Raw genomic sequence first — 20,654 nt, forward strand, 5'->3', positions numbered from 1 at the left:
TTCAACGTATTTGTCATGGTTATTTTAAAGTCACACTGCTTTCCCATCGTGGGGTGTTTTTCTTAACACTTTTCCTAACCTGAATCACTTTTACCTTTTTAATTGTTTAATGGCTTGAAACACATACCAGACACTGTAGAGGTCGTATTTTATACAAACTGTAGATTACTGTTCTCCGTGGTGTTTCCCGGGAAGAGGTACTCCTAAAATGTAGTCCTCCTAGAATACTGATGAGAAGCCAGAGGTGTTGACCAACTATAGCATACCAAGACTCTGACTCCAAATCCTGTCTTCCTTTAGGGTGAGCAGCTGAGGTCTCTCTGTTCATGTCCTTCAGGCTTCCAGTTGATGTTTTTCCCCTGAGACTCTTGGAATACTGTGAATACTTCACAACGCACAGCCTGAAGTTGGCCAAGGCTTGAGGAGATTTCATACACATGTTTCAGGCCTGCCTCCTCTGTGGCTCCCAACATTTTGGAATAGCCCTTCCAAAGGCCACCTTCCTTCACACCCCAAACTCCACGATCTAATTTCTCAGGACAAAAAAATACAAAAAGTTCTCGGCCTGACCATTTCAGAGACCAAGAAGTTACCTCAGGCAGAAGTACTTCATGTATCAGTCGGAAGTTGTCAACTACACAAAAATTTCAACAGAAGAGATTTAACATATTATTAACTACGTACAATTGTTATACTACAAATGAGTATAACAGAACTCTAAAAAACATACCAACTCTGAGGGAACACACCCAAGGAAGGAACAACTTGGAAAAAAGAGGGGGTAGGGCCTCGATCCAAGGCTGAGATTCCAATCTCACTGGAGAAAGTATGGCTGTGGCCCACTGGATGGGGGAGGAGTTTAGCCTCTTGACCTGGGCCAGAGAAGGTACACAGTCAACAAGCTAAGACTGGCATTTCAGAAACCACGAGCAAGGAGGACTGGCAAGCTAAGAGCCCCTCTGGATGGCCAGGAGCCTGAGATTGATGAACAAGGAACTGCAGACAGGGACTGACAAGCCCAAATCCTCCTGCTGGAATGCCAAGCAACCAACACTGGCATGCACACAAGTGCGGTCCTGGACTGCAAGCAGGAAATCCTCCACCAGCCTGTCAGCAGGCAGCAGTTGGCAGGCAGAGAACGGCAGGCCAGAACTCGCATCAAAAACTCATTCAAGAGTGAATGGCACTAAGTGCCACACACACTCAGATGGCAGCTGTGTATCTAGCAGGAATGGAAGTACACCAGACTCGAGAAGAAAAGCCTTTTCCTCCTGCAGTGTGTCGTTAGCACGCTCCGCAGCAAAGGAGAGATGTCCACATCTATGGGATCCAGCAATGGAGTGCAGAGTGGATTTAGAGCTGAGTAACACACTGTATGGGCCTCCCCCATGGCTCAGCGGTACAGAATCCACCGGTAATGCAGGAGCTTCAGGAGATGCAGGTTCGATCCCTGGGTGGAGAAGAAGCCCTCAAGGAGGGCATGACAGCCCACTCTAGTATTCCTGCCTGGAGAATCTCATGGCCAGGGGAGCCTTGCAGGTTACAGCCCATGGGGTCGCACAGAGTCACACATAACGGAAGCGACCTAGCATGCACAAACCACACTGTATAAACATGTATCTTCCCTAGCCTGATCCCCTTCTTTCAAGGGGTGAATTCTTTCCCACTTTTGCACGTTTTTGGTCCTCATTCCCTTTGCACACACACATATACACTTGTGTCTCATCTCTCTTTCTCCACCCATGTCTCTCTCTCAAGGACGACTTGGAGTTTATCATTTTTGAATGATAAACTGAAGAGCTGTCTGTTCAAGGAATTCTATCCTGACTAGGAGCCAAGAACCCTAGGAAATGATTTGACACAGAACCTGGAGAACACCATAAGCAGAAAACTACCACTATTTTGTTTCAGATTACCTACTGGGAGGTTTATGACATGTATGGCCATCTTGGCATTTTGCAGCGCTCCTAAGTTTCACTAAAAATAAACCCTGTCCAAAATGATCTCAGCTAAATAATAATAATAATAATTCCACTAGTTCTAAAAGAAATTGAGTTTATTAAAAACCTATGACACTGTCTCCTTTAATGGCTGAGATAATGCTAAACTACATCTCGAGGTTATATTTTGAAATATCAAACTCTTTTATGCCCACAAATAACAAGACATTTATGTCCACAAATAACAATGTCCATTCCATAATATCATGACAAACTTTGAAATCATGTGTAGGGCAGAGATTAAATTTTTATTTAAGTCCACCATATATCAGAACATGTTGAAGGGCACATAGTCTGAAGGGCTGGCTCCACACAAATATTTCAGACACAACTATTCTCTACAACAAACATGGCTCCTAAAATGACAGATTTAATATAGTATATAGTTAATAATCTTTTTTATGTCACTATACATGACTTTTCAATTTTCTAAGCAACAGCCCAGTAAAACAAAACCCTGCCGGAACCACTTAAAAGCAAAACTTTCCTTCTGGTTCTTTTGGCAATGCTTTGTGAAACACCCAAGAAGAAAGCTACATTACAAACCCAAACAACTGTGGCATCAAAAAGCATGTGAAATTATTACTTTATAAGAGACATGTGCATCTTTTTAAAATGCTAAGAAAATAATTGAGCAACAACACAAAACAGTAAGAGTTGCTTGTACAATATGTAAGTGGACACAGGATGGATAAAACTCCACACCTGAATTAGATGTGCCAGCCTGAGGAGTAACATGTGATACGGGATTACAGGAGTTAGACTTCAGGCTGTGTGTGGCTGGGAAATATGTGCACTGGACAGGCAGGTTCAAGGATCAGAGAAGGCAAGACTGATCAGTCAATCTCAGTAGATAAACACACCCTGCCACCGAAGGCAGATGCTGAGGGGAAGTCACAGAGAGGTCTGTGTAGCTACGGCCGCAACTGGCCCCCAGTCCAGTGTCTGTCTTGTGGTGAACCGGGGCTAGTAACAGTCAATGGCTTTATTAGTCAGATAGACAAGCTAGATGGAGCGACATGGGGAGGACAGAGTACAACTACCAGGCATCTTTGCGTCTGCTGGTCAATCTAACTGACAACAAAAAGACTTTAGGAGGAAAATACCTTCTAAAACTCGTTCACACTGTTCTTTTGGCCAATCTAACATAGAAAAATAGTTTCCAATTTAGCCAAACTGATCCAGCAATGCCTACCACAGATGGGTGTAATTCAGATACCCACTACAAGAGGACATAATTCAGAGATGCACAGAAAAGAATAGTTGTTAATTCACCCACTTAACAGAACATACAGTTTGATAGGGTGAATGAAATGTTATGAATTTTAAAATTTATATTCCTTCGTGATAAAGTATGTACTCCAAATATCTCACTATATATTTTCCCATCATTCTCTAATTTTCCTAAAAGGAAATAGCCTCAGGAGGGATAAATTGGGAAACTGGTATTAACATACACATACAACTACATATAAAGAGGATAACTAATAAGGACCCACTGCAGCCACTCCAGTACTATTGCCTAGAAAATCCCATGGATGGAGGAGCCTGGTAGGCTGTGCAGTCTGTGGGGTCGCTAAGGGTCGGACACGACTGAGCGACTTCACTTTCACTTTTCACTTTCATGCATTGGAGAAGGAAATGGCAACCCACTCCAGTGTTCTTGCCTGGAGAATCCCAGGGACGGGGGAGCCTGGTGGGTTTCCGTCTATGGGGTCACACAGAGTCGGACACAACTGAAGTGACTTAGCAGCAGCAGCAGCAGCATAGCACAGGGAACTCTACTCAATACTCCATAATGGCCTCTACAGGAAAAGAATCTAAAAAGGGTGGATAAATCTATATATATAGCTGATTCACTTTGTTGCACACCTGACAAAAAAACAAATATCACTGTGACTCAACTATGCTCCAATAAAAAAATTTTTTTTAAAAGACCCTCACATAAGAGTTTAAGTTCTTAAATCTGCCTCCAAAGCTTTTTTGGCCATGAGCTGGTAAGTTAACACCCAGATGTTAATACATATACTACACAAATTAACATAAGTCCAAAAACTAAATGAGATCAAAATTTAATTCATCATCTGATTGTGGATGAACCCAAACTTTACAAGGTTTCCTTCTACAGTCAAATGAACCAAGAACTTTTTCATTCTGAAACTTATTTCTTCCCTCGAAACAACAGCATTCCTTTGCTAGTACACGGTATGGTTCATGATGTGATCATGGAATCGCTTGGTAGTCAGGAACTCTTGGCACTTTTGGAAGAGCATTAATCAGAAGGACTGCCCATGGGCTACTGTCGGTCATCTGTCACATACAAAGCCTGGAACTGGACTGTCAGTTATGTCTAATTCTTCAGTGTCCATGTAATTTCTCAAACCTCCTTAAAAATCCTGCCCTCTCCCAACTGTCCTCCAGAAGGCAGCCCCTACTGTGAGATGCAGACTCTCGTAGTAAAAGATCAAAAAAAGAAAATACTGTATCTCTCAGTTCATTTGTTTACTTAAAAAAAAAAAAAAAAAGCAGCTTATCTTGCCAAATTCTGTAACCAAAAGATTAGGATTTTAGAGATAAAACAAAAAGCCTTTGACAGCTCCAAGAGGCCCTCTGCCTGCTGCTCAGAACAGAGCACATGTTTCCACTGGATGCCTCTTTCCACAGATTCCATTCCCCACCTTTAACTTTCTTACCAGAAAGGTACAAACACAGCAAAGATTTCCAGTAAGCTCCCAGACTGGAAATTTTTTTTTCCCTACCATCTTATTTTTCCATTACCATGTCATGAACTCAGGACAAACTACAGGAAGAAAGTAACAACCCTACTGTTTTTGTTATCCCCTCCTCAGTCTGATTCTATGTCCTATTTGCCTCATCTTTTGTCTGTCGTTTGTTTTTCTTACAAACAATTGTAATTAGACTGCCTCCACACTGCATTTTTTAAAACATTACCTAACACAGGTAAAGACAGATATTCATATCTTATTAATACACATTCCTAAAGAATAGGTATGAACCAGGGTAAGAGCATGAAAAACTTTATATATTCTCTAAGGTTTCTACACTAAGTATATAACATAAAATACACAATGCTCTTACAATTTATTATACCAAGACCTCACAAATTTTAGAATTCTCACAACAACATTCATTAAACATCTACTAGATTTGAGGCACTTTGCTAGATAATGAAAACAAAAGAAAGATTCAGAGTTAAATATGTTTAGGGGCTTCCCCAGTACATCAGTGGTAAAGAATCCGCCTGCCAATGCAGGAAACATGGGCTCCATCCCTGGGTAAGAAAGAATCCCTGGAGGAGAAAATGGCAACCCACTCTAGTATTTTTGCCTGGAAAATTAAATGGACAGAGGAGCTTGGCAGGCTACAGTTAACGGGGTCACAAAAAGTCGGATACAACTGAAGCAACTGAGCAACAGAGCAGCAGTGGAGTCAATTACATTCAAGAATGCATGATCACCCCAAATACCCAAAACAATCCTTAAAAAAATAAATTCTCTCATTTTCTGATTTCACAACATGCTGCTGCTGCTGCTAAGTCACTTCAGTCGTGTCCGACTCTGTGCGACCCCATAAACGGCAGCCCACCAGGCTCCCCCATCCCTGGGATTCTCCAGTCAAGAATACTGGAGTGTGTTGCCATTTCCTTCTCCAATGCATGAAAGTGAAAAGTGAAAGTGAAGTAGAGTCCAGCTCTTAGCGACCCCATGGACTGCAGCGTACCAGGCTCCTCCATCCATGGGATTTTCCAGGCAAGAGTACTGGAGAGGGGTGCCATTGCTTTCTGCATCACAACATACTAAACAACTACAAAACTTAATGCAAAACTACAGTAATCAAATCAGTGTGGTCCGAGGATAAAGACAGACGAATAGACCAGTGGAACAGAAATAGAGACCCCAGAAATAAGCCCTTACATTTTTGGTCAAATTATTTGGTCCAAAGACTATTTAACGGAGAAACGACAGCATTTTCAACAAATGAATATGAATGAAAATGAATATTAACATGCCAAAGAATAAAGTTATACTCTTACCTAATACCATACACAAAAACTAACTCAAAATGAAACAAAGACTTAAGTGTAAAAACTAAAATTGTAAACCTCTTAGAAGAAAACATAGAAGGTTTCAGGACACTGATTTTTCAATGGTTTCTTGGATATGGCACCAAAACACAGACAAAATTTGATAAATTAGAGTATATCATAATTAAAAGCCCCACGCATCAAAGGGCACGATCACTAGAATTGAAAAGGCAGAACACAGAGTGGGAGAAAATATTTGCATAGCAAATTTGGTCAGGCATTAATATCCGGAACATATAAAGAATTCCCACAACCGAACAAGAACACAACCCAGTGTGTGAAAGCTGCAAAGGACTTGAATAGATATGTCTCCAAAGAAGATATATAATTGGCCAATTTTCAGACAGATAGCCTCTTCCTATAGTTAAAAATTAAAAATAATATGTCAATAAATTTGAAATATCAATAAAACAGATAAATTTCCAGAAAAACATAGCGTGTCAAATTGGCACCAGGAATATCAAAGCTTTGATAGTTCAATAAACATTCAGTTCAGTTCAGTTCAGTCGCTCAGTCCTGTCCAACTCTTTGCGACCCCATGAATCACAGATGCCAGGCCTCCCTGTCCATCACCAACTCCCGGAGTTCAAGACACTGCAATGTTAATTAACAATAGCAATCAGGATCCAGTCCAATTCAACAGCATAAAATGACCTAGAACTAATCTCCTCACATGGACACACCAAGTCTACGTCCACACACAGAGCACTTCCTCCTGAAGAACTGAGGGCTGACTGAACAGCTTCTGCACAAGTAATAGAAAGACCACATAGATAAAGATGGGTAGGAGAGATGGTATCAGTGAAAACCACACCCCACAACGTGGCAACCTGCTGTAAGGAGGGACATCACCAGGGGCCTGTGCACAGATCTGCCTGTCATGGGGTGCCATGGAAAATAAACAGTGGTTTAAGGACACCTGTACTACATGAAGGAAATGTATTTACTAACCAAAGAGCATTAGACAAATGGAAGGCATAGGGATAGTGAGGAACAGCTGAAACTCTCTCTGGGATCAGAAGCACCACAGACTGCCATTTTTTGCATTCCTCAATCTTGATGGCACAGGTCGGAACACAGTCCAGGCACTCAACTGGCCTGCCAATGCTGCCGCAGAGTCCCCAACCCCTTGGCCCATACCAGCTCCAGGCATCTTACCAAGTCAGCTCTCCTATAGTGCACACCAGAACCTCACAGTGCCCATTCAAGTTCCAGTGGTCCTTCCAAGGTAGCCCCATCACAGTGCACCTAGAGACCCTCCAGCCCAAGACCATTCCAGCCCATCTATGCAATTCACCCATCCCACAGAGTCTACACTAAGTATACTCCTAAACAAGGCCAGGCCCTTAAGGCCAGGTGCGTGTGTGTGCTTAGTCATTCAATCGTGTCTGACTCTTTGTGACCCCATGGACTGTAGCTCGCCAGGTTCCTCTGTCCATGGGGATTCTCCAAGCAAGAATACTGGAGTGGGTTGTCATGCCTCCTTCAGGGGATCTTCCCAACCCAGGGATCAAACCCAGGTCTCCTGCACTGCAGGAGGATTCTTTACCATCTGAACTACTAGGGAAGCCCAAGAATAATGGAGTGGGTAGCCTATCCCTTCTCCAGGGAACTATCCACCTCAGGAATCAAACAGGGGTCTCCTGCATTGCAGGCAGATTCTTTACCAGCTGAGCCACCAGGGAAGCCCTAAGACCAGAAGAGGTAGCTATTCTGCTTAATTCAAAGATACGCAGAAATTAAAGAACAAGATAAATCCGCTCTCCCCAAGTCAAATGAAACAGAGATAACTTAGCCGATAAAGTAACAATCATAAACATGCTCACCCAACTCAGGACAAAAACAGAGAAAAGACTATTAACAAAAGTTACAAACTGTTAAGAAAGAACTAATCAGAACTGAAGAACACAACAATTGAAATGAAAAATATATTAGAAGCAATCAATAGCAGATTAGATGATACAGAAAAACATATCTTCAATCTGGAAGACAAAATAGTGGAAATCACCCAAACAATATCTATCAATACATATCAATCATTTTTAATGTAAATAAACTAAATGCTCCAAAAGACAGAGCAGGTGAATGGACAAAAAAATGAGACCTATCTATAAGCTGCCTACAAGAGACTAGTGTAAGACATAAAGACACAAAAAGATTGAAAGTGAAGTGATGGGAAAATTCCATACAAATGGAAGCAAAAAACATACTGTTGGGGATAGCAACATGCATTCTCAACAAAAAGCACTGTGAAAGAAACACTAACTGAAGACAAGGGCATTAAAGAGTAATAAAGAAGTTAATCCAAGAAGATAACACAAACTATTTATACACCCAATGGAGGAGCACCTAAATACATAAAGTAAATATTAACAGACATAAAGGTAGAGATGTACAGCAATACAGTAACACTAGGTGACTTTAATACTCACCTACAACAATGAACAGATCATCCAGACCAAAAACCTGATATAGAAATAATGGCCTCAAGACACATTAGCCAAGACCGGATACAGAACTTTCCATACAAAAACTATATAATACACACTATTTTCAAGTGCACATGAAACAGTTTCCAGGATAGATGACATGTTAGGTAATAAAACAAGTCTCAATAAATGTAAGAGGACTGAAATAAAATCAAGCATCTTTTCCAACCATGAAACTAGAGATCAACTCCAAGTAGAAAACTGGAAAAAACAAATGTAGAAACTAAACAACATGTTACTGAGTAACCAATGGACAAGAAAATCAAAGACAAAAGTAAAATACCTTGAAACAAAGGAAAATGTAAACTATCCAAAATCCATGGGAGACAGCAAAAGCAGGTCTCAAAAAACAGTTCATAGCAATATAGACTTACCTTAAAGAAAAATCACAAATAAAAAAGTACATTTAAAGGAAGTAGAGAATAATAAGAAAAGTCAAAGTTCAGTTCAGTTCAGTCGCTCAGTCGTGTCTGACTCTTTGCGACCCCATGAATCACAGCATGCCAGGCCTCCCTTGTCCATCAACAACTCCCGGAGTTCACTCAAACTCATGTGCATCGAGTCGGTCATGCCATCCAGCCATCTCATTCTCTGTCGTCCCCTTCTCCTCCTGCCCCCAATTCCTCCCAGCATCAGAGTCTTTTCCAGTCAGTCAACTCTTCGCATGAGGTGGCCAAAGTATTGGGGTTTCAGCTTTAGCATCAGTCCTTCCAATGAACAGATCAGATCCAGGAATGATCTCCTTTAGAATGGACTGGTTGGATCTCCTTGCAGTCCAAGGGATTATCAGAGTTAGTGGAATAATAAACATCAGAGAAGATATAAACGAAATAAAGACTAAGAGACAACAGAAAAGATCCATGGAACTAAGAGCTGGTTCTTCAAAAATATAAACAAAATTTTTAAATCTTTAAGATACATTCAGTAAGAAAAAGAGAGGGCACAAATAAAATCCAGAAATTAAAGAGAAGTTACAACCAACACCACAAAAATACAAATAATCATAGGAGACTTCTATGAACAATTGCATACCAACAAATAGAATATAGAAGAAATGGACAAATTTCAAGAAACACACTATCTTCAAGACTGAATCTTACAAGATTAGAAAATCTGAACAGTTTGATTACCAGTAGTTAAACTGAATCAGTAATTTAAAAACTCCCCCCAAATAGTCCAAGACCAGACAATCTCACAGGTGAATTTTACCAAACATTTAGAGGGGAGTTAACACGTATACTTCACAAATTATTTTCTTTTTTAATGCAGAAGAAGGAATACTCCAGACTCATTCTACAAAGCTAGAATCACCCTGATACCAACACTAGACAAAGATACTACAAAAAGAGAAAATTCCAGATCAGCATTACTGGTGAACCCAGATACAAAAAAACTCAACATCATAGTCAACAAAAGAGTCCAAAATGCAGTACTTGGATGCAATCTCTAAAACGACAGAATGATCTCTGTCCGTTTCCAAGGCAAACCATTCAACATCATGGTAAACCAAGTCTATGCCCTGACCAGTAATGCTGAAGAAGCTGAACGGTTCTATGAAGACCTAAAAGACCTTTTAGAACTAACACCCAAGAAAGATGTCCTTTTCATTATAGGGGTCTGGAATGCAAAAGTAGAAAGTCAAGAAACACCTGGAATAACAGGCAAATTTGGCCTTTGAGTACAGAATGAAGCAGGGCAAGGAGTTGTTATTAGCAGGGCTAATAGAGTTTGCCAAGAGAATGCACTGGTCATAGCAAACACCCTCTTCTAATAACACAAGAGAAGACACTACACATGAACATCACCAGATGGCCAACACCGAAATCAGATTGATTATATTCTTCGCAGCCAAAGATGAAGAAGTTCTATACAGTAAGCAAAAACAAGACCAAGAGCTGACTATGGCTCAGATCATGAACTCCTGATTGCCAAATTCAGACTTAAACTGAAGAAAGTAAGAAAAACCACCAGACCATTCAGGTATGACCTAAATCAAATCCCTTATGAGTGTACAGTGGAAGCGACAAACAGATTCAAGGGATAAGATCTGACAGAGTGCCTGAAGAACTATAGATGGAGGTTCATGACATTGTACAGGAGACAGGGATCAAGACTATCCCCAAGAAAAAGAAATGTAAAAAAGCAAAATTGTTGTCTAAGGAGGTCTTACAAATAGCTGTGAAAAGAAGAGAATTGAAAAGCAAAGGAGAAAAGGAACAATATACCCATTTGAATGCAGAGTTCCAAAGAATAGCAAGGAAAGATTTAAAAAAAGCCTTCCTCAGTGATCAATGCAAAGAAATAGAGGAAAACAATAGAATAGGAAAGACCAGAGATCGCACCAAGAAAATTAGAGATACAAAGGGAACATTTAATGCAAAGATGGGCTCAATAAAGGACGGAAATGGTATGGACCTAACAGAAGCAGAAGATATTAAGAAGAGGTGGCAAGAATACACTGAACTATACAAAAAAGATCTTAACGACCTAGATAATCAAGATGGTGTGATCATTCACCTATAGCCAGACATCCTGGAATGTGAAGTCAAGTAGGCCTTAGGAAGAATCACCAAGAACAAAGTTAGTGGTGATGGAATTCCAGCTGAGCTATTTCAAATCCTAAAAGATGATGCAGTGAAAGTGCTGCACTCAATAGGTCAGCAAATTTGGAAAACTCAGCAGTGGACACGGGACTGGAAAAGGTCAGTTTTCATTCCATTCCTAAGAAAGGCAATGATAAAGAATGCTCAAACTACCGCACAATTGCACTCATCTCACACGCTAGTAAAGTCATGCTCAAAATTCTCCAAGCCAGGCTTCAGCAATACGTGAATTGTGAACTTCCAGATGTTCAAACTGGATTTAGAAAAGGCAAAGAACCAGAGATCAAATTGCCAACATCCGCTGGATCACTGAAAAAGCAAGAGAGTTCCAGAAAAACTTCTATTTCTGCTTTACTGACTACGCCAAAGTCTTTGACTGTGTGAATCACAATAAACTGTGGAAAATTCTGAAAGAGATGGGAAACCCAGACCACCTGACCTGCCTCTTGAGAAATCTGTATGCAGGTCAGGAAGCAACAGTTAGAACTGGACATGGAACAACAGACTGGTTCCAAATAGGGAAAGGAATACATCAAGGATGTATACTGTCGCCCTGCTTATTTAACTTATATGCAGAGTACATCATGAGGAACGCTGGGCTGGATGAAGCACAAGCTGGAATCAAGATTGCCAGGAGAAACATCAATAACCTCAGATATGCAGATAACACCACCCTTATGGCAGAAAGTGAAGAAGAACTAAAGGGCCTCTTAATGAAAGTGAAAGAGGAGAGTGAAAAGATTGGCTTAAAGTCCAACATTCAGAAAACTAAGATCAAGGCATCTGCTCCCATCACTTCATGGCAAATAGATGGGGAAACAGTGGCAGACTTTATTTTGGGGGCTTCATGACTGCAGCCATGAAATTAAAAGACACTTGTTCCTTGGAAGCAAAGTTATAACCAACCTAGATAGCATATTAAAAAGCAGAGACATTACTTGGCCAACAAAGGTCCATCTAGTCAAGGCTATGGTTTTTCCAGTAGTCATGTACGGATGTGAGAGTTGGACTATAAAGAAAGCTGAGCACCGAAGAATTGATGCTTTTGAACTGTGGTGTTGGAGAAGACTCTTGAGAGTCCCTTGGACTGCAATGAGATCCAACCAGTCCATCCTAAAGGAAATCAGCCCTAATTATTCATTGGAAGGACTGAACCTGAAACTCCAATACTTTGGCCACCTGATGCGAAGAGCTGACTCACTGGAAAAAACCCTGATGCTGGGAAAGATTGAGGGCAGGAGTAGAAGGGGACAACAGAGGATGAGATGGTTGTATGGCATCACCAACTCGATGGACATGGGTTTGGGTGAACTCCGGGAGTTGGTGACGGACAGGGAGGCCTGGCATGCTGTGGATCATGGGGTCGCAAAGAGTCGGACACGACCGAGTGACTGAACTGAACTAAGCAACAAAATCAAGTACATTGGAAAGTCCAAAACCAATCAGAACCAAATATTTAGTATTAATATATCTTAAATGTATATCACATCCATAGAATTTTAATGAGTTCAATTACTGTCAACTCAGTCACATGTCAGTATTCACATACCCAACTAGTTTTCCTACTGTGTGTATGTACTCATACACATACATTTGGACATGTAAGCATAAATACACATTATAGTTAACAAAACAAATTATATTAATATAATATCATGAGCATATTCATGCTCCATAAAAATTCCCTCAAAACAACTTGAAGTGACACTTTAAAATTACTAATTAAACTAGTTCTAGAAATAGAGGCCAAACACAATTTTTCACATTTACAAAAATGCTGTCAATCACCAGCTTTAAACCAAAATGTCTGTGTATATTTCTGATTTCTCAGATGAATTTCTTGAAGGTTTTAGAAAAGAATTCAGTATGTACATACACATTTATAGTGCCCCCATGCAAAGCTTTTTATATAATAACTGACCTAGTGAGTGAGTGAAGTCGCTCAGTCGTGTCCAACTCTTTGCGACCCTGTGGACTGTAGCCTACCAAGCTCCTCCGTCCTTGGGATTCTCCAGGCAAGAATACTGGAGTGGGTTGCCATTTCCTTCTCGAGGGGATCTTCCCGACCCAAGGATCAAACCTGGGTCTCCCACATTGGAGGCAGACGCTTTAACCTCTGAGCCACCAGGGAAGTCCTAATAACTGACCTAAGTGATAACAAAAAAAATATACCTACATATACCTATGTATGTATAAAATTCTTACATTTGAAAATATTACAAACTTCACTGCTGCTGCTGCTGCTAAGTCACTTCAGTCGTGTCCGACTCTGTGTGACCCCATAGACGGAAGCCCACCAGGCTCCCCCGTCCCTGGGATTCTCCAGGCAAGAACACTGGAGTGGGTTGCCATTTCCTTCTCCAATGTGTGAAAGTGAAGTCGCTCAGTCGTGTCCAACCCTTAGCGACCCCACGGACTGCAGCCTACCAGGCTCCTCCATCCTTGGGATTTTCCAGGCAAGAGTACTGGAGTGGCTTGCCATTGCCTTCTCCGACAAACTTCACAGAAGCCATGAACTCTTCCAGATGTTAGAGATAAGACAAAATCCTTGCTCTCATGTAACATTCAGGAAAGAGAAAAACCTACCAAAAATACATCACTGATACGAAACTAAAGCAAAATAAAGCATTACATGATGAAGAATATTATTTTATATAAGGTTATCAGTGGAAAGCTCCTTTAAGGAGGTAACATTTGCATAGGTATCTAAATGCAGAGTGGAAACAGTGTTAATATCTTGAAGTGGCCCAAAAGAACCAGTACATTGGAGATTTTTCATATTTATATCCATATTCTTTATATCCATATTTTTTTCCTGTTCATGCATTGAACAAATATGTACTTGGTACTAACAATGTGTCGGTCAAGTTGCTAAGACAGATACCATCCCTGCCTTCACAGGGCTCGTGATCTAGCCGGAGAGTTGGACATTTCACAATTGATTTCACAAGTAATTATTCCACTCTAATTGTGATGCTGGGCAGAAAAAACAGGGCACTTGGAAAATGTGCAGTAGGTTGGTCTAACCCAGTACATATGAGGGTGGACAGCAAAGTCTTCCCTAAATGATAATTTACTTACTATCTAAAGGATATATAGCAAGATGGGAAGTAAAGTTCTAGACCAAACTTGTATCTGAGGAAATTAGGTGCTGGAGAAGACTCTTGAGAGTCCCATGGACTGCAAGGAAATCCAACCAGTCCATTCTAAAGGAGATCAGTCCTGGGTGTTCATTGGAAGGACTGATGCTAAAGCTGAAACTCCAATACTTTGGCCACCTCATGCAACGAGCTGACTCACTGGAAAAGACTCTGATGTTGGGAAGGATTGGGGGCAGGAGGAGAAGGGGACAACAGAGAATGAGATGGCTGGATGGCATCACCGACTCTGTGGACATGAGTTTGAGTGAACTCCGGGAGTTGGTGATGGACAGGGAGGCCTGGCGTGCTGTGATTCATGGGGTCGCGGAGAGTCGGACACAACTGAGCGACTGAACTGAACTGAACTGATACTCAAATATGGCCTTAGTTCTGGTCTCTGTAGCCTTATACTATACCCTATCCCTTCTCAATACAGTATCAGTCAGTCCTGAATATTCAACTGGAAGGACTGATGCTGAAGCTGAAACTTCAAAACTTTGGCCACCTGATGCGAAGAACTGATTCATTTGAAAAGACCCTGACGCTGGGAATGACTGAAGGCGGGAGGAGAAGGGGATGACAGATGACGAGATGGTTGGATGGCATCATCGACTCAATGGATGTGACTTTTAGTAAGCTCTGGGAATTGATGATGGACAGGGAAGCCTGGCGTACTGCAGTCCATGGGGTCACAAAGAGTTGGACACAACTGAGTGAGTGACCTGACCTGAACTGATTCCATCAGCAGATCAATGTGTTAACGCAATAACTGAATGCAGCATGCCGAAGGGTAGCAAGGAGAGGTGAGCAGGCCTTCTTAGACGACAGCGCAAAGAGACAGAGGAGACAGCAGAACGGGAAAGCCTGGAGGGCTCTTCAAGAAAATCAGAGACACCAAGGGGACACTTCATGCAAAGACGGGCTCGGTAAAGGACAGAAATGGCAAGGGCCTAACAGAAGCAGAAGAGATTAAAAAGAAATGGCAAAAATACACAAAAGAACCATACAGGAAAGGTCTTAATCACCCAGATAATCACACAGTGTGGTCACTCACCTAGAGCCTGACATCCTGGAGTCTGAAGTAAAATGGAACTTAGGAAGCATTATAACAAACAAGGCTAGTGGAGGTGATGAAATTCCAGCTGAGCTATTTCAAATCCTAAAAGGTGATGCTGTTAAGATGCTGCACTCAGTATGTCAGCATATTTGGAAAATTCAGCAGTGGTCACAGGACTGGAAAAGGTCAATTTTCACTCCAACCCCAAAGAAGGGCAATGCCAAAGAACGTTCAAACTACTGTACAATTGTGATCATTTCACAAGCTAGCAAGGTAATGCTCAAAATCCTTCAAGACAGGCTTCAGCAGTACATGAACCGTGAACTTCGAGATGTTCAAGCTGGATTTAGAAAAGGCAGAGGAAACAGAGATCAAATTGCCAACATCCACTGGATCATAGAAAAAGCAAGGGAATTCCAAAAAAAACAACTACATCTGTTTCACTGCTGAAGACTTTGATTAAGTATATTACAATAAACTGTGGAAAATTCTTCAAGAGATCGTTATACCAGACCACTTTACCTGTCTCCTGAGAAACCTGAATGCAGGTCAAGAAGCAACAGTTAGAACCTTACATGGAACACGTGAATGATTCAAAATTAGGAAAGGAGTATGTCAAGGCTGTATATAGTCATCTTGCTTATTTACCTTATATGCAGAGTATATCACGCAAAATGCCAGGCTGTATAAATCACAAGCTAGAATCAAGATTGCCAGGAGAAATATCAACAACCTCATATAAAGAGATGATATCACTCCAATGGTAGAAAGTGAAGAGGAACTAAGGAGCCTCTTGATAAGAGTGAAAGAGGAGAGTGAAAAAGGTGGCCTGTAACTCAACACAGAAAATTAAGATCATGGCATCTGATCCCATCACCTCATGGCAAATAGTCGGGGAAAAAAGTGGAAGCAGTAACAGATTTTATTTTCTTGGGCTCCAAAATCACTGTGGATGGTAATGGTAACCTAGAAATAAAATGTTTGCTCCTTGGAAGAAACAGTGACAAACCTAGACAGTGTATCAAAAAGCAGAGACGTCATTTTGCCAATGGTTTGGTTTGGTTTAGCCAATGGTTTGCCATAGTCAACACTATAGTTTTTCCAGTAGTCATATACAAATGTGAGATTTGGATCATAAAGAAGGTAACTGTTGAAGAACTGATGGTGCTGGATAAGACTCTTGAGAGTCCCTTGGACTGCAAGGAAATCAAACCAGTCAATTCTAAAGGAAATCAACCCTGAATATTCATTGGAAGCACTGATGCTGAAGCTCCAATACTTCAGCCACCTGATGTGAAGACCCCAATTCAGTGGAAAAGACTCTGATGCTGGGAAAGATTGAGGGCAAGAGGAGAAAGGGGCAACAGAGGATGAGACGGTTGGATGGCAGCACCGACTCAATGGACACAGGTTTAAGCAAGCTCCGGGGACAGTGAAGGACCACAGAAGCCTGGCATGCTGCAGTCCATAGGATCACAAAGAGTCAGACATAACTTAGTGACAGAACAATAACTACAATCAATATGTTATGTCATCCACCTTAATTTACAAAATTCTTAATTTATAACCCCCTTTGCTCACCCCCATTTGTCTCCTCCACATGCATGGAAGTTCATATAAAGAGCGGCCCTCCTATTCTCTAGCCAATCAATTGCACCCAGACTTCTGTTACTACTGTTCCCCTTCAAACACCACTCATCTCACATTAGAAAGGCTTAGGATCAGTTCTCAATCCTTTCTTTCTTCTTTTTAAACCATTGTGGAGCACTGAATCATTCTTGAACTCCTTTCTTCACTAGGCTCCTGGGACATTACCCTCTTACTCTGTGGCCACTCCTCTCCTGAAAAATGTCCTTCCCAAGGAATTAGGAATTTCCTAATTCCCAGAATCTGAGTATGTCCATTAATATGGTAAAGGGACTTTGAAGATAACATTAGAGACTTTGAGATGGGGAGATTACCCTGGATTATCTAGGTGGGCCTGATGTAATCACTAGAATTCTTCTCAGAGGAAGGCAGTAACACTGAAAGCAAGAGTTTGGAGTGGTATGAAGGACAGGCCAGGAGCCAAGAATGGAAGTGGCCTCTAGAAACTAGAAACATCAAGGAAATAGTCTCTACTGCAGTCTCAGGAAACACGGCCATCACCTTGATTTTAGACTTCTGATCTCCAGAATTTTAAAGCTCTCTTTTCAATTCTCTGAGAGTGTGGTAATTTGTTTCAACAGTAATAGGAAACTAATACATCTTTCCAAACTCAAAATCTTTGACTGCCCCAGGATTCAGCCTTTGTCTCTCCTATTTTCTCTCTACCAGTTTTTCTAGTTATCTCAGTCAACGCATTAAATGTCTGAAAGATGACAATTGTCAAGTGCCTATCTTTTTTTTAATTATTTTTTTATTGAAGGATAATTGCTTTACAGAATTTTGTTGTTTTCTGTCAAACCTCAACATGAATCAGCCACAGGTATACATACATCCCCTCCCTTTTGAACCTCCCTCCCATCCCCTCCCCATCCCACCCCTCTAGGTTGATACAGAGCCCCTGTTTGAGTTTCCTCAGCCATACAGCAAATTCCCATTGGCTATCTATTTTACGTATGGCCACCTCATGCGATGAGTTGACTCACTGGAAAAGACTCTGATGCTAGGAAAGGTTGCGGGCGGGAGGAGAAGGGGACGACAGAGAATGAGATGGCTGGATGGCATCACAGACTCTGTGGACATGAGTTTGAGTGAACTCCGGGAGTTGGTGATGGACAGGGAGGCCTGGCGTGCTGTGATTCATGGGGTCGCAGAGAGTCGGACACGACTGAGCGACTGAACTGAATGTAAGTTTCCATGTTACTCTTTCCATACATCGCACCCTCTCCTCCCCTCTCCCTGTGTCCGTAAGTCTGCAATGAACAATGCGATACATGTGTCTTTTTCAGTTTTTGGTTTCCTCACAGTATATGCCTAAGAGTGGGATTGCTGGGTCATAGGGTGGCTTTATTACCAGTTTTTTAAGGAATCTCCATACCGTCTTCCATACTGACTGTATCAATTTACATTCCCACCAACAGTGCAAAAGCATTCCCTTTCTCCACACCCTCTCCAGCATATGAATTATAGTTTCATATATTCAACTATCTGCTTTACAATTTTTACGAAGTCTACAGGAAATTTCAAACTTAGTACAACAGAAGCGAACTTTTGATCTAATCATACAAAAACTCTCTTCCCTAGCATTTCCTATCTCAATAAAGGACAACTGTGTCCTAGTTATTCAGAGCAAATCTTCAGACCCATTGGTCTTCCCATTCTGATACCTGATCCCTGACTAAATGGCCTATCCTCATTTTACCTCTAAATCTCTTCAGAACACAAACACTTCACACCAAATACTATATTACACAAATTGCCCTAACTGTCATCATCTTTGCCTTGATCATCACAATAGCTTACTTCTTCCCTTACCTTCTGTAAGGTACCATCCCCACAAGGGATAGGGTGGCCCCATAGAAGTGGGACTTCACACAGCACCACCTAAAGTTCTCCCTTCATTCAAGGTAAAACCTAAAGCCAATATCATTGCCTTTAGGACCCTACAAGATACTACACACAGGGCCTCCCTAACCACATCTCCTACTTCCCTCCATGATGTCATTCTTCTCTAGCCTCACTCCACCTTTTTAGATTCTTCATCCCATACCTAAAAGAATGCTCTCAGGTGCCGGCATGACTTATCTCCTCACTCACTTCCCAATGCTGGCTTAAATTTTGCCTTTTCACACGGTACCTCTGACCAATCTATGGAAAATGACTTCCCACCCCTGGAACTCTGTCCTGTTTTACTCTTCTCTACTTGTTAAAACCAAAACATATACATACACAAATAGTAAAGATAAGAGACAAATATTTTATACAAACTTCCTTATGAATGACTTTATGATCAAAAATGATTTTCATAAGAACTTGCATCAAAACCTCCAAAATGCTGTGAGCATTCCTCATCTGAACCATAGAAGAGTTGGTTTTGTGTGACTTCATTCTCAATTCTCCCAAGAATGCAACAGAAGAGACTTTACCACATACAATGAATACCTTAGGGTTTGCATGTGGTAAATTTCGGTTCCCAAAATTCAGTGTTAATCAGGATCACATGACAGGCTTGTTTGTTAAAACACAAATAGGTGTTTCCATTCCCAGAGTTTCTAACTAAGTAGGTCTGAGGTGAAGGCCTAGAATTTGCATTTTAACAAGATCTAAACCATGCTTAAGGTTGCTGGTCTGGTAACCATAATTTGAGAATCAGTACCTCAGTGCTTTAGGGCTTAATTCTCTACCAAAAATTGTTGAAACATACTACTCTAATGTAAGGATCATAGGATTGTATTAAATTTTCTAAAATAGAGCTAACATTTATTCTTCTTAAAGTGAGTGCTCACATAAAGATGAATAAATTATTTTATTAATCTTAAAAAATATTAGAAATATTAAGCAGATGTCTAGCTCAACAAGATTTAGGCTTTTTAGGATTTTAAACAGGGCAACATTTGATTAATGACCAAATGAAGGTAAATTTCTGTGTAGAAAATTTTAAGAAAACAAACTATGGTCAACTATTCATACCATGAAAACTGGTTCTCATTTACTGAGAATTCAATATTTAAAACAGTAATTGATAATCAAGATTGATTCATTATGTCATTAACTACTTTTTATCCAAAATGTGGGCTTTCCTGGTGCCTCAGTGGTAAAGAACCCTCCTGCCAAGGTAGGAGACATGAGTTTAATCCCTGAGTTGAGAAGATCCCCTGGAGAAGGAAATGGCAACCCACTCCAGTATGCTTGCCTAGAAAATCCCATGGACAGGGGAGCCTGGCGGACTATAGTCCATGGGGTTCCAGAAGAGTTGGACATGACTTAACAACTAAACAACAACAACTATCCAAATTGTGGCATTCTTTTATTATAAAATGTCAATATTTATATTACTATTATCTCATATATCTCTAAAGTCCAACCGTCTCTATTTACTGATTGTTTAACATCAGCCAAGCACTGCTTTAGTTGTTGCAATGATCCTATTTCATTGGAAAGTTTCTGTCAAGCATAATACCTGATATTTAATAACTGTTTAATGAATAAACACAGAAATGATTAGCAGTAAAATTTACAGGTACAAAAATGTTTCCAAAACATGAAAACAAAGATAATTCAGTATAACCTAAACATGAATGATTTGGTATTTTGAAATCACTTACCTTTAAAATTT

General features: G+C 40.8%; 1 protein-coding gene across 4 annotated transcripts in view; it reads right to left on the reverse strand.

Annotated features, from left to right (window-relative positions):
- Nucleotides 1-20,654, reverse strand: part of CRPPA (CDP-L-ribitol pyrophosphorylase A) — a 366,781-nt gene that overhangs the window by 294,745 nt on the left and 51,382 nt on the right. The window lies entirely within an intron of this gene.

This window comes from Moschus berezovskii, chromosome 3 (assembly GCF_049115385.1).
Source record: "Moschus berezovskii isolate FMDL1 chromosome 3, NW_MosBer_1.0, whole genome shotgun sequence".
Classification (NCBI taxonomy): Eukaryota; Metazoa; Chordata; class Mammalia; order Artiodactyla; family Moschidae; genus Moschus; species Moschus berezovskii.